At 47.9% G+C, this 12,198-nt stretch overlaps 1 long non-coding RNA gene across 1 annotated transcript; it reads left to right on the forward strand.

Moving 5' to 3' along the window:
- The first annotated feature begins 10,888 nt into the window (after positions 1-10,888).
- On the forward strand, positions 10,889-11,936 carry LOC119113406 (uncharacterized). Its single transcript, XR_005095907.1, has 3 exons — positions 10,889-10,971; positions 11,493-11,621; positions 11,792-11,936. It is a non-coding gene; the product is annotated as an uncharacterized LOC119113406 (long non-coding RNA).
- Positions 11,937-12,198: the final 262 nt, after the last annotated feature.

Raw genomic sequence — 12,198 nt, forward strand, 5'->3', positions numbered from 1 at the left:
CGCTGGACCTGAGTGTTTCTAGTCCCGAGCTGGTGGAGAGCCTCGAGTGGTCTGTGGCAGATGATCCAATGGGCAGCGATCACTTCCCAGTGTGGCTTCGATTCCAAGTAGGAGGAACGTTGGGTGTAAGACCATGACGTTGGAATTTAAAAAAGGCTGACTGGAGTGAGTTTGAGGCTCGACTGGAGACATTATGTCGGACCGGAGGTGTGAGGGTGGCACCCTCTATTGAGGATTTTACTCACAGACTTCTAGATTGCGCTAGCAATTACATCCCGCGCACTTCTGGATTTCCTCGTCGCACTCCTGTGCCGTGGTGGACGGAGAGGTGTCGTGATGCAATTCGCGCACGCAAACGTGCTTTCCGAGCTTTTGACGCCAGAAGTAGCTTAGAGAATTTAGTAGCCTTTAAGAAAGCCAGGGCTTTCGCCCGCCGCACGATAAAAGAAGCGAAACGTGAATCCTGGCATATGTACATAAGCACGCTCAACCGATTCACACCAACATCGCAGGTTTGGGCTCGGATCAAACGAATCTCCGGGCAGTTTTCATCCGTGCCACTTCCTGTGTTACATAGTTAACGGCCAGGTGGTGACTCATCCGTTGGATGTGGCTAACGGGATCGCGCTAGCACTCTCCCACCGTAGCGAAGGTGCAAACACGAGCCCACAGTTTTTACGGCAAAGAGCACAATCCGAAAAAAACCGTAGTGAACTTTTCTACAAGGCAACCACAGTCGTATAATGAGCCCTTCACTTTGGTGGAGTTGGAGTCGGCAATCGGAAAACTTCGTAGTGTATCGGAAGGTCCTGATGACATCCACAATGAGATGCTCCGACATCTGCCACCGTGCGCACGTCGTGCACTATTGGCGGCCTTCAATAGGGTGTGGTCAAGAGGTGAGTTCCCTCCGGACTGGCGGGAAGCTGTTGTGGTGCCTATCCTAAAACAGGGAAAGAGTGGGCTGGACCCTCTTCATTACCGACCCATTTCACTGACGTCATCACTGTCCAAGCTCATGGAAAAGATGGTAAACGTGCGACTCAATTGGTTTTTAGAGAACAACGATATTTTTAGTAACTCGCAGTGCGGATTTGGGAAAAACCGTAGTACGGCGGACCATCTCTTAACACTGGACACCACGGTTCGCAAGTCTTTTCAAGAAAAAGCGCATATGGGGACAGCATTCTTCGACATTGAAGCCGCCTATGACACTACATGGCGCCATGGTATTGTTCAAAAGCTTTTTAAACATGGTATACGTGGCCATATGGGTGCTTTTCTCCAAAGGTTTTTAGCCAAACGATACTTTCGTGTCCGGGTCGGCAACGTCCTCTCCGATAGGTACGAACAAATAAACGGCGTGCCCCAGGGCGGCGTGTTAAGTGTAGCACTGTTCGCAGTTATGATAAATGATATTTGTGATGTGCTCCCACAGTCGGTCGGACGTGCCCTGTTTGTTGACGATTTTACTATTTGGACCAGTGCAGTGGGAGCACCAGCGATGGAGCGGCGTCTCCAGCTGGCTGTGGACCGCGTTGAAAGATGGGGTGACATGAACGGGTTTCGTTTTTCAGGCGACAAGACCGCTGCGATGCATTTTTGTCGTCGCCAGCGATGTGATGATCTGAGCATCCGTCTATATGGTCGCTCTATTCCAAATAAGGCCGTGGCCAGGTATCTTGGGATACACTTTGACCGTCGCCTTACATATAACGCACATCTTAAAATGTTACGCGACCGATGCTTTAAATCTCTCAACATCTGAAGTGTGTGTCTCGCACGTCTTATGGGGCAGCCAGAAGCACGCTTATGCTTTTATATCGTTCCCTCGTCCGCTCCAAACTGGATTATGCATGCTTTGTTTATGATGGCGCGTCTGAATCCAGCAAGCGTGTTCTTGATACCGCCCACCATACTGCCATTCGCATTGCTACTGGAGCGTTTCGCACGTCACCTTCCGTCAGCCTTTTAACGGAGGCACATGAACCATCACTTTCGACGAGGAGGAAAATGCTTGGCATGCGTTACGCCTTGAAGCTAAGGCAGTTCCCACTTCACCCGACATTCTGCAATATTTTCGCGGTTTGCGGTAAGTTCTCTTCGTCATGGGCCGCAGCAGCACGCTTTAACTTTTGGTTCCCGAATGAGAGCGTTACCGCTTGAGAGCGGAATTCCTGTTCGGGGTGTAAGGCAAGTAAGCCGCCTAGCTTCTCCTTGGCAAATGACCACACCCTTCACTGACACCTCGCTTACGGAAATTAGGAAAAAAGACGTCACACCACACCTATTGAGATCCAGGGCAGTTGAGCTTTTGGCGTGTTACGAAGGATATACCCTGACATACACAGACGGATCCAAAACCTCGGATGGCGTGGGTTGTGCTTTCGTTAGCGGGTCCGTCACTTGATCGTTCTCGTTACCGGCCCACTCGTCAGTTTTTACGGCGGAATTAGTTGCAATCACCAAGGCGATATGTTTCATAGAAGTGGGTGAAGAATCTTCACACGCCATTTTTACAGATTCACTGAGCAGTCTCTGCACTGAAGTCTTTTTATCCATCATGTCCCCTTTTGCAGGACATCTTATCCCGCCTGACACAATTGAATCGGGTTGGAAAGAGAGTTGCGCTGTGCTGGATCCCTAGTCACGTCGGTGTCGTGGGCAACGAACTGGCTGACGCCGCTGCTAAGCGAGCAGCGGTAGCACCATATACCCGGTTTTTACCTATCCCTGCCAGAGATTTTTACCCGGCAGTCAAGACCTTCCTGAGAAGCAGATTGCAGCGTTGTTGGGACCAGGTGGGGGGCAATAAGCTCAGGGCAATAAAGACAGAGTTGGGCTTGTGGTCGTCATGCTCTCGCAGTGTGCGGTAGGAAGAGGTGGTTTTATGCAGGCTGCGCATTGGGCATACTGATGCCACCCATGGCCATCTGTTGCATGGAGCCGACAGACCCCTATGCCAGCGGTGTGGTGCCGCCCTGACTGTCCATCATGTCATTATATCATGTCCATGCCTCTTCGAAGAACGACGACATCACTTTGGTTCACAGGCTTCGACCCTGACAATTAACGATGTGCTTGGTGACAGTTCATGCTTTCTTGATCCCAAACAGCTCTTTTCGTTTTTAAAAGATATTGATTTTCAAGTCATTTTCACACCGTACTAATTAAGTAACAGCATGGTTATGGGCGCAAAATGACCACTGCAGTCGACGCGCCCGAAAACTCCAATGAACAACAACAACGCCCCGATGGAATTACATATTGCCATCTGAAATAGCATTACCTTCGGTGCTATTAATACTTAATATCGTTTATACTGACTGTTCATCTCTCAACCGTTCTTGCGTCTGACTTATGGCATCGCCCGGCACCCATAGCAAACGATGGAACAGTTGACAAAAACAAGCTTGAAATGCAATTCGTCAGAGCGGTCCCCTGTTCACTGCCAAACCCGCATCGAAAAGTATATTTCACCACATGATAAAGCACTGATGTTGAAATTAATAGATTCAACATGCACTTAAAACCCAGGAATCTCCAGCTTTCTTCGGAACATCAACTTTCAAAGGCATGACAGTGTACCCCGGTGATGTCATTTGGGCCAATGTTGTGAGATGACAATGGAATGGCATTTATCTGTACACATGGATCAGCTTAAAAACAATGCAAAGCTACACGAAAGAAGGGCTAGGCTCCCTCTGAGCGAAAATAAAAGAAAATGAAATATAAATATATTTAGCAATTTGTGGGGATATACTGAACCAAAATATTGAGCAGAGGTGTTTTGGAAAATGCGAAGTGGTTCCAGAATGCGAATGAACAAAGATCTACCTAGCCCCAATGCGGTGAAATAATCGAGGTTGCAAATGCAAAGTATTTGTGACATCAAAGACGAGCAAGGATGTAGACAGAGTGTGTGCGTTCCAAATACCTTTGCGTCTTTTAATGGGTACTGAACTCATGAACCTTGCCCATCCTATTTCCCAGACATATTTATTCACGGTCTCGCCCACTTTTTTCTGGTCATGCTTTGTGCTTAATATGAGGGGTGATCAGCTTCTGGTTTTTCGGTATTATGAGTTCAAAATTATCATGATTAATTAACGATATCTGATATGCTAGAAGGTACTAGTTAAACCTCGTTCGAGGATTACGACGATAACGACGATTATATGATCAGTACCCAATATTTAGAGCTATTCTCATGTTCAGGATTTGATCTTTGGGGGATAAGCACAGAACAGCGGGTGGGCGTTTGTATCTTAGATACATTTCTTCATAGACGTCTCAAGCTCCCGAAAATGTGATATCACGATTTTCCGTTTTGTTTCGGTCCAAAGACGGATTATTTGTTGAGAAAAAGCAGCCACTTTCTGGCAACAGCGCCCTTACAATAGTGGATACCACACGTGCCCACGAACGGTGTCGCTTCGCGGCCACTCCAGGAAGCTGCAGGAAGGCAGCGATTTTGAGAATCTGTTAGGTCTTTTCCGAAACTATCAGCCAAAAGGGCTAAGGGAGGTACTTCATTGAATGGTGCGATGACAATGTTCCAGCATCGTGGAAATTTAATTGCACCTGTCGTTCTTCTGCTTGCAATCGAACATCGCTGTGCAGGCAGGGCTAGATCCAGAATGGGGGACATGGGGACATTCCATGTGCCCCTTGGCCGCTCACGGAAGTTTGCTATCCCTCTGTGGCACCAAAATAGCACGGTGAAGGGATACCAAAACCTTCATTTCGGAACTGCTTGGCCTTTCCTTAATGTAAGCACCAAATTCCAGGGCCGCCGCAAAGGGTCCCAAATCCCCATTTTCGAGAAGTGAATTCCTTGGGCACTACGATGCCCGTACCGTGTCTGATGGAATTCTGGATCAGCCCATTCGGGGCAAGGAGCACCAAAACTACGACTTCAAGCACCAGAGCCTTTATTTTCCAAAGGCACACAATTCCAAAAGGAACCACAAAGGGCCCTAAAACACCATGCTCAGGGGGTACCAAATCTCAGAGGCACACCAGTGTTGTGCCTCCCACTCCGAACGGAATCCTGGAAATTCCTGCATGTTGTCTAGGGCAAACTTTACGATTCAAATATAACAATGGTAATAAGTGAGCTTATTTCATCATATCTGGTGCTTGCTTCAATATCTTCAAATATGAAACATTTCCTACAATCTGTCCTGAGATCAATGTGAAAATCACGCAGGTGAAGTCTGTGGTCCCGGTTACAATCTGCACGCACCGAAATTTATTTAATAGAATGTTTGGAAGTATCGTTTTCCGAAAAGTGATCATTTTCGCCCGCCCGACGGCCGCTGCACAAATATAAGCTGCTAAACCGCCGCCGCCATACTCATGGAGGCCGCAACGCCGAGCGTCAGTTTTTTCCTCCTGGGTGTGCTGGAAGCGTCCAGGCTTAAAAGTACATGATGTAGTTTTCCTCCCGATGGATTCTAAAAAGTGATGATTTTATCCAAGCGCACAAGGGCTGAATATATATTTTGTACCCTGTTTCGATCTGTGCTGGCGTTCAGTCTTCAATATATTCAGCCCCTCAATATATTTGTAAAACCCGGGAAAGTTTGGCAATGCCCCTGTCACCGTTCTATCGTAGGGGCCACATTAATCATTGAAAGCTGAATAGCGCCAGCGATTTATCCGGTGCAGTGTGCAGTCATGTAGTTCGTGGTTTAGTTCATTGTAGTTCTTTTACATACATGAGAAATTGTACACTTTGATAGCTTCTGGGTCCCCTTTCAGACTGAGAACCCCAACGTATCAAAGAAGAAAATCGATCTTTAGAAAAGTGGCTGAATCCGGTGGCTCATTTTTGGGTCGAGTTTTGGGATTGGATTCCTTGCGGCCTTTCAACCTCTGTTAACTGCGGTTACTCGCTCTACGACGACAGGCTTCGCTCTGGCCACAGTCAAGGCCAACGCAGCTAATGGGAATGGTGTTGTTATCTCTGTGGCTCTCATTTTCAGGCTCTCGGTAGAAACTGAAAACGATTATGTGCTTTGCGTTGGACGATACGTACGGTTGGTTTAGTCACCAACTAGAAGACAAATATGTGAGGCGACGACATCAGCGGTCGAACATGTTCGTAATCGAACAACTACAAACGACAAGCAAACCCTAAGGCCAGTCTAAGTGTCAGATAAGTGGTTTTTCCAGCGATGACGCACATTTGCAGCCGAATATCCGTATACAAAAGCGAGCAAATATGCCGTTCCAGCCTTGGCGTGACGAAATGATGTGTTATTATCGAACTGATATTCACGTTTCACATTTCGACATACACCGGACGGACATCTGAACAGGTAACCTGCGCTTTACCCAGTTGGTAGCCGGGCGTTTGTCACTTTTTAGATACGCGAAACATTCTGCATGATAAATACCTTTCGGAATACTAACAGGAAAAGTGCGTCTTCATAATAAACGTGTGTGCGCTCCCCTTCACATGTGTGGTTGGGTACTAGCGTGACTAAGAAAATACGGATGCAAAAGCTCCAAACATATCAGATGTCGATCTATGCTTGTCGGGGCGTGATGGCTGAGTGGTTAGTGCATTTGGCTCCTATGAGAAAGTTCAGTGTTGGAACCCCGGCTGTGCCGTGTCCGCTGAGGGCCAACATATCTCTTACAGTCGGTGGTCCATAAAACGGTGCGCGAAGACGCTCGCCGGCTTTCCGGAGTTGGACAGTTTCATCGCAGTTAACAATAATAGCTGCGTTGTCCGATGACTTTTCCTGCCAGTGCAAGGTAATGTTACGTGCCGGCGGCGCAGTGTGCCTCATAGCCCTCGGTTTTTATCGGTGGACATCACATTGTATGCATTGTATGAATCGCTCGAGTCGCATACACCAGCTATTTTTCGACTTTCCCACCGCCTTAAGATACTCAAAAACGTTCAGCACAAGATTTCACTGTTTTAATGTTAGCGACTCAAAAACATTTTACGTATTCCAAGGAGTTGGCCTGATTCCTGTTGCTACAGGAAAGTATATCGCGATACAAATCCACGAACTTCAATAGCTTTGCCGCTAGCTACCACCGCTACGATGTCAATATCCGCATCATGACATGTCACTTCAGTGTCAGGACGACTTAAACATCGAGCACAAGTTATTGCGTTTACGTTTAATCTTTTATTGCGTGGTCCAATTCCCCGCCGTGCCCGCCCGCCAGGGTGAGACGAAGGCCCCAACATACATTCTCACTAGCGCTGTGAAGTCTCAATGATGTGCAACCGTCCGTTGGAGGGTTGCTGACCTAACACATGCAACTTCCTGCTGTTTTCGTTTCACTCAAGTTGACGTACGTAAGTTGATCGATCTGCGGAAAAGCTGAACGTGCACCATGTGCATACTTACCTACCTATGTCTGGCTCTCCTGCGATGCGCAGAGAATGAAAGCTTCCTGATTATACAATAATGACTGGAGGCCAGTTTTATCAAATAGAAAAACACCGTCAGCGGCGGTAATTTTTTCAGATTTTCCTCCTCCGAGTTTTATAAAGCTCGGAGCAAAAAAAATCATCCACAAAAATAATCCGCTGTCGGGAGCGATTTTACTCCGCCGAGGTTTATAAATAAAACGCGCGGCGAGAAGCGTAGAAGAAAATGCGCAGCGATTGTCGAGCAAACGCTGAAAAAAATCAACCCCATCATTGCGTTTTTCATATCGCATTAGATCGTGGGTGACGCTGGTCTTCAGTGATATGTGCATTGATTGGCTGCTGATGGGTCGTGGTTCGGTGAACCGTGCGTATTGTGTTATTTAGCTGTCATCTGGGTTGTTTGCTGAAGTTTAATTCAGAATTTCTGCTTGCTGTTTTCACTGTTATACCTTTATTGTCCACCTTAGTGTGCATACTTTGAAGTTCAGCGACTTCCACGCAGCTTGGAAGGATGTCCTTTCAAACTAAGGTTGACCATGAAAGGGTGCGCCGCCGGCGGGTTGTCAGGCCCCGTGTGAACCTGGAGTGGCAAGTTGGAGAAGACATCAGGTAAGATCTCAAATGATAGTGGAAAACCCATATGCACTTTTGTGTTTTGAGCAGTGAGCTAGAATCGCTTTTGGACTAGGGTGGGAGTGAAAAATTCTACCCCGAAAGGCCATGCAGGAGTGAACAATTCAATTCGCAAAATATGGAGCTTATGGGCCAGTGTGAGACGCCTCAGCAGAGGCGCACATTTCAATTTGACTTGGACGTGATATCATTAACCTGACAAAACTGTTTTATTTTTTGGCCTGTTAGGTCATAAAATGAAACAGAATGCATTGAAGCATAGTAATTGCACAGCAGTGTGATGAGCTTAAAAAACTACATAACACCAATAATTTGATGCTGCGCTTTGCACTTCTCTTCCCCAGACTTTTTAACATAAAACAAAGCAAAGGAATTTAACAACAACATAAGTTTTTGCGTGACTTTCCTTATCGCTATTGGAGCATCAATGAATGATACTGAGGCCCCAATGCATAATATTATGATAACATTGAGGATTGGTTGCCAGGACGAGATTCCGGATTTCTGCAACTGACAGCAGACAGCACTGAGGGGGCAATCAGTGCTCATCTGAGGCACCGTTGCACCGTTCTGCCCGCAACATGGCGATGACCCCGCGGGAGCAGTTACTTGTTACGTTGAGGTTCGAATCATACGTCGTGCTACGAAGTTAACTTTTGTGTACACTGACGCGTACGCTTTTGTTTGTTTGTTTTTCCGTCCCTAAAGCTCATTTGTTTAAAGCGCCTGTCTCCCGATCCACCCAGCCACCCACACGTAGCAGCGGTCGCGCTAAAGATCAGGTTACGTTACAGGGTATGTCGGACCGTGCTGAGCATCACGTAACGTCAAACTCCGATCACCAGAAACCGCCAGTGATCTGGAATTTCACGTCCGGATGGAGGGCTGTGGTTCATGCAGCAAACCCCTTTTGCTTGGTATCTTATCTCAGCAACATGTCGGAAAAGAATCTGGATTTGATCTCAGAAACATTTAACTCCGAAACGTTTAACTCCATTCAACGTCTGTGTTTTCAACGTTTTCTTGCATATGTTCCGTTCCGTTTCACCGCCATGCAGATTTAGGCTGAGCCCCTAGGATTGAAGGTCTTTTAGAAAGCAGAGTGCATGCTAAACGGTGCTCGCGACATAAGCCCTTTGCCCGCGACTATCCGGTCCTGAAATGTTTTATCAACGCCAGAATTTTATGACTCAAGCATAGCATTGCGTGATGCTCGTCACGACCCGTGTAACCCTTTGATGTCATCTCGCCTAAGGCGTGGCTGCATCATTGTATGACGTTTCTGATGCATCCACCCGTCATGACGCAAACTTCAATGCCGAAGTGACTTTGAAATGCTCTCCCCGATATATATTATCCCATGTTTGCGGGCGTTTAGCTCAGAAACTAGAGGAGCTTAGGTCTTAAGAAGGGCAGGATTGCGAACTGCACCGATAGGTCGTCATGAGTAACATTTCAGTTCAAAACCTCATTTAAATGTGGAATATTTCCTTTAAGTGTACACAATAGACGCTGACGCGTCAGTGCCTAGGTTTTGTCTAGTGCCAGTGAAAATGAATTAAGAATACACAATTTTCACAGGTTTTATGTCACTGATGGCTATTGCCAGCTTGTGGATGATTCCCACGACCCGTCAAAGGCGACGGTGTTCCGTGCTGTGCATCGGGTTTCACGCGTGATTGGTAATGCATTCTCCGGGGCCGTGCGATGGGCGGACGACATGGCTGCCGTGCAGCAAGGCTTTGACGGGTGTGCCGGGCTGTCAAATGTCAGTTAGTGTTGGTGTGAATTCTTACCTCATTTGGGACAGTGGTAAATTCAGTTTTGTTTAGTGCTCTGCAGGCTGCAAGGCAGACATGGAAAACCATTACCCAAAAAAATATTGCAAAATTTCAGAAGGTGGAAAACCGTACTTGATACAAGAGTACAGTGTGGGTAAAAGTGTAATTCCTGTGTTGCAGTGCTACATGTTAAAACATCCCGTACCATTGCTTCAAATATTTTTTTCACGTCCCGAAGCGTACCGTAACGTGAATGCGCCCAAGCTTTCTTTAGCCACACTCAACCAGACGTGGTAGCGTTGCGCACACCTCCCATTGCCCCAGAGATGTACGCTCACACCTGCTGAGATAGGTAGCACACAATGCATTCGGCGAACGGTGACGGACGGCTTTCAGGTTGCGTGGACGGAACGCACATCCCGATCCGAGCGCCGAAGTCACAAAAGGCCCTCTACGTGAACCGCAAAGGCCTCACGTCAATTAACTGCATGGCAGTTGCCGGACGTGACCGGAGCATCCGCGCGGCTGTGACGCATCGCACTGGTCGGGTCCACGACGCTCGAGTGCTGCGGACACCGGAGCATCCGCGCGGCTGTGGCGCATCGCACTTGTCGGGTCCACGACGCTCGAGTGCTGCGGACACCGGAGCATCCGCGCGGCTGTGACGCATCGCACTGGTCGGGTCCACGACGCTCGAGTGCTGCGGACACCGGAGCATCCGCGCGGCTGTGGCGCATCGCACTGGTCGGGTCCACGACGCTCGAGTGCTGCGGACATCGGGCCTCGTCGAAATGCTAGTTATACAATTGAATGACTAAAAGGCAAGAGCATTTCTCAAATGTAATATGCTTGCCCACTAGAGAACACGACATAAATGAAACAGCGTATGAAATATCAGGCAATGCCTTTGGCCACTAGACCAATGTTAACAGTAGCCCAGCTAACTGCTAGCAAACTGGCATAAATTGCCTCGTCCGGAACTTTAAGATATGTTTCAAAACGGTCATTTCAATAACGAAATTTCGCTGTTCAGCTTCAGATCACATCAAGGACCAGCGCGTCATGGGATCTTGCTCGGCGACAGCGCCTATCCACTGATGCCGTGGCTGATGACCACCCGTTTGCGGCACCTGCATCTCCAGAAGAGCAGGCGTAAGATGGTAGCAAGAACCCGATGCGTCTGTGTTTACAAAAACGCTTGCGTCCGCGACAAAACGCATTTGCTCACAGCGAGGGGTGGGACTCCAAAATCTAGGCAAACGATTACGTTAGTGCGGGACTCCTGATAATTTTCACAATATTAAAAAGACGAACGTCGGAGAAAACCATTTCGTTTCCAATGGGGTAAGTTCGGATCAAATGGGTTGGTCAAGGTCAAGTATGAATGACTGGGCGAGTCACATTACCTTGCTGTATCCTAGACGCCATTGAAAGTAATAATGGGCTGGCAGAGACCCTTGCAAATTTGATGTGATTCTGTTCCGAATTGGTGATGCGGATGGGGCATTCAGGAACAATTGTGCGTGCTTGTGTCTTGGATGTCAAATTACATTGATTGCATCAAGTTAAAGTTCCTTCTTTAGTTAAATATTCCTTAGCGTTCAATTCGTGGCGTAGGGCAATATAATGGCTGGCGAGCATGGCCATGTTTTCATGTGCATTTCTATTGGCAGGTACAACCAGGCACACTCGCGCACCAGGGTCGTTGTCGAAAACGCCTGCGGTGTGATGAAGCGTCGCTTCCCGGTGCTAAAGATGGGGTTATGTATGCGTGACCCAAAGAGGCCGCTCCGTGTCATACGGTAAGTTTGTCTGTGTCACTTTTGACTTTTCCGACACTTTCCCAGCCAGTCTGACGCTTTCCTAGCCTTGCCAGTGAACTGTGCCACTAGCATGCCAAAATGTACACATTGTTATCATTGTTCTTCATGCCACATTAGGGTGCTGCGACCCTGCTGTGCTTTCTTTCCAGTGCATGCATCATCCTGCACAACGTGTGCAAGATGGGAGATGATTTTGGGGGATGGCTCGGCGGTGAAGGCACGCAAGAGGCCGCGGTAGGCGGTGACGACCAGGTGGCGCCTTCGACGAGGGCGGTGCAGCGGAGCGGCGTGCTGGACAGGAGCGCCGGAATGCCGTCATCCAGTAATTCCGCTAGTTCCGTGTCCATGTCCATGTCTGCCGTTCAACCTTGTTTCTTTGATAATAAATCCATCAATGAACCGGTTCTAGTTTTATGTCACAGAAATGGCGAAGTGCGCCAAGTACAGCTCAGTTGTGTTTTGCATATATGTGGAAACGGATAACAGGAAAACGCACCTCAAGCAATCTGGGTGAATGGGCATCTCAACATCAGAATCAAATGCAACCACAAGGGCG

Source organism: Pollicipes pollicipes, unplaced genomic scaffold, assembly GCF_011947565.3.
Source record: "Pollicipes pollicipes isolate AB1234 unplaced genomic scaffold, Ppol_2.1 Scaffold_2555;HRSCAF=2994_pilon_pilon_pilon, whole genome shotgun sequence".
Lineage (NCBI taxonomy): Eukaryota > Metazoa > Arthropoda > Thecostraca > Pollicipedomorpha > Pollicipedidae > Pollicipes > Pollicipes pollicipes.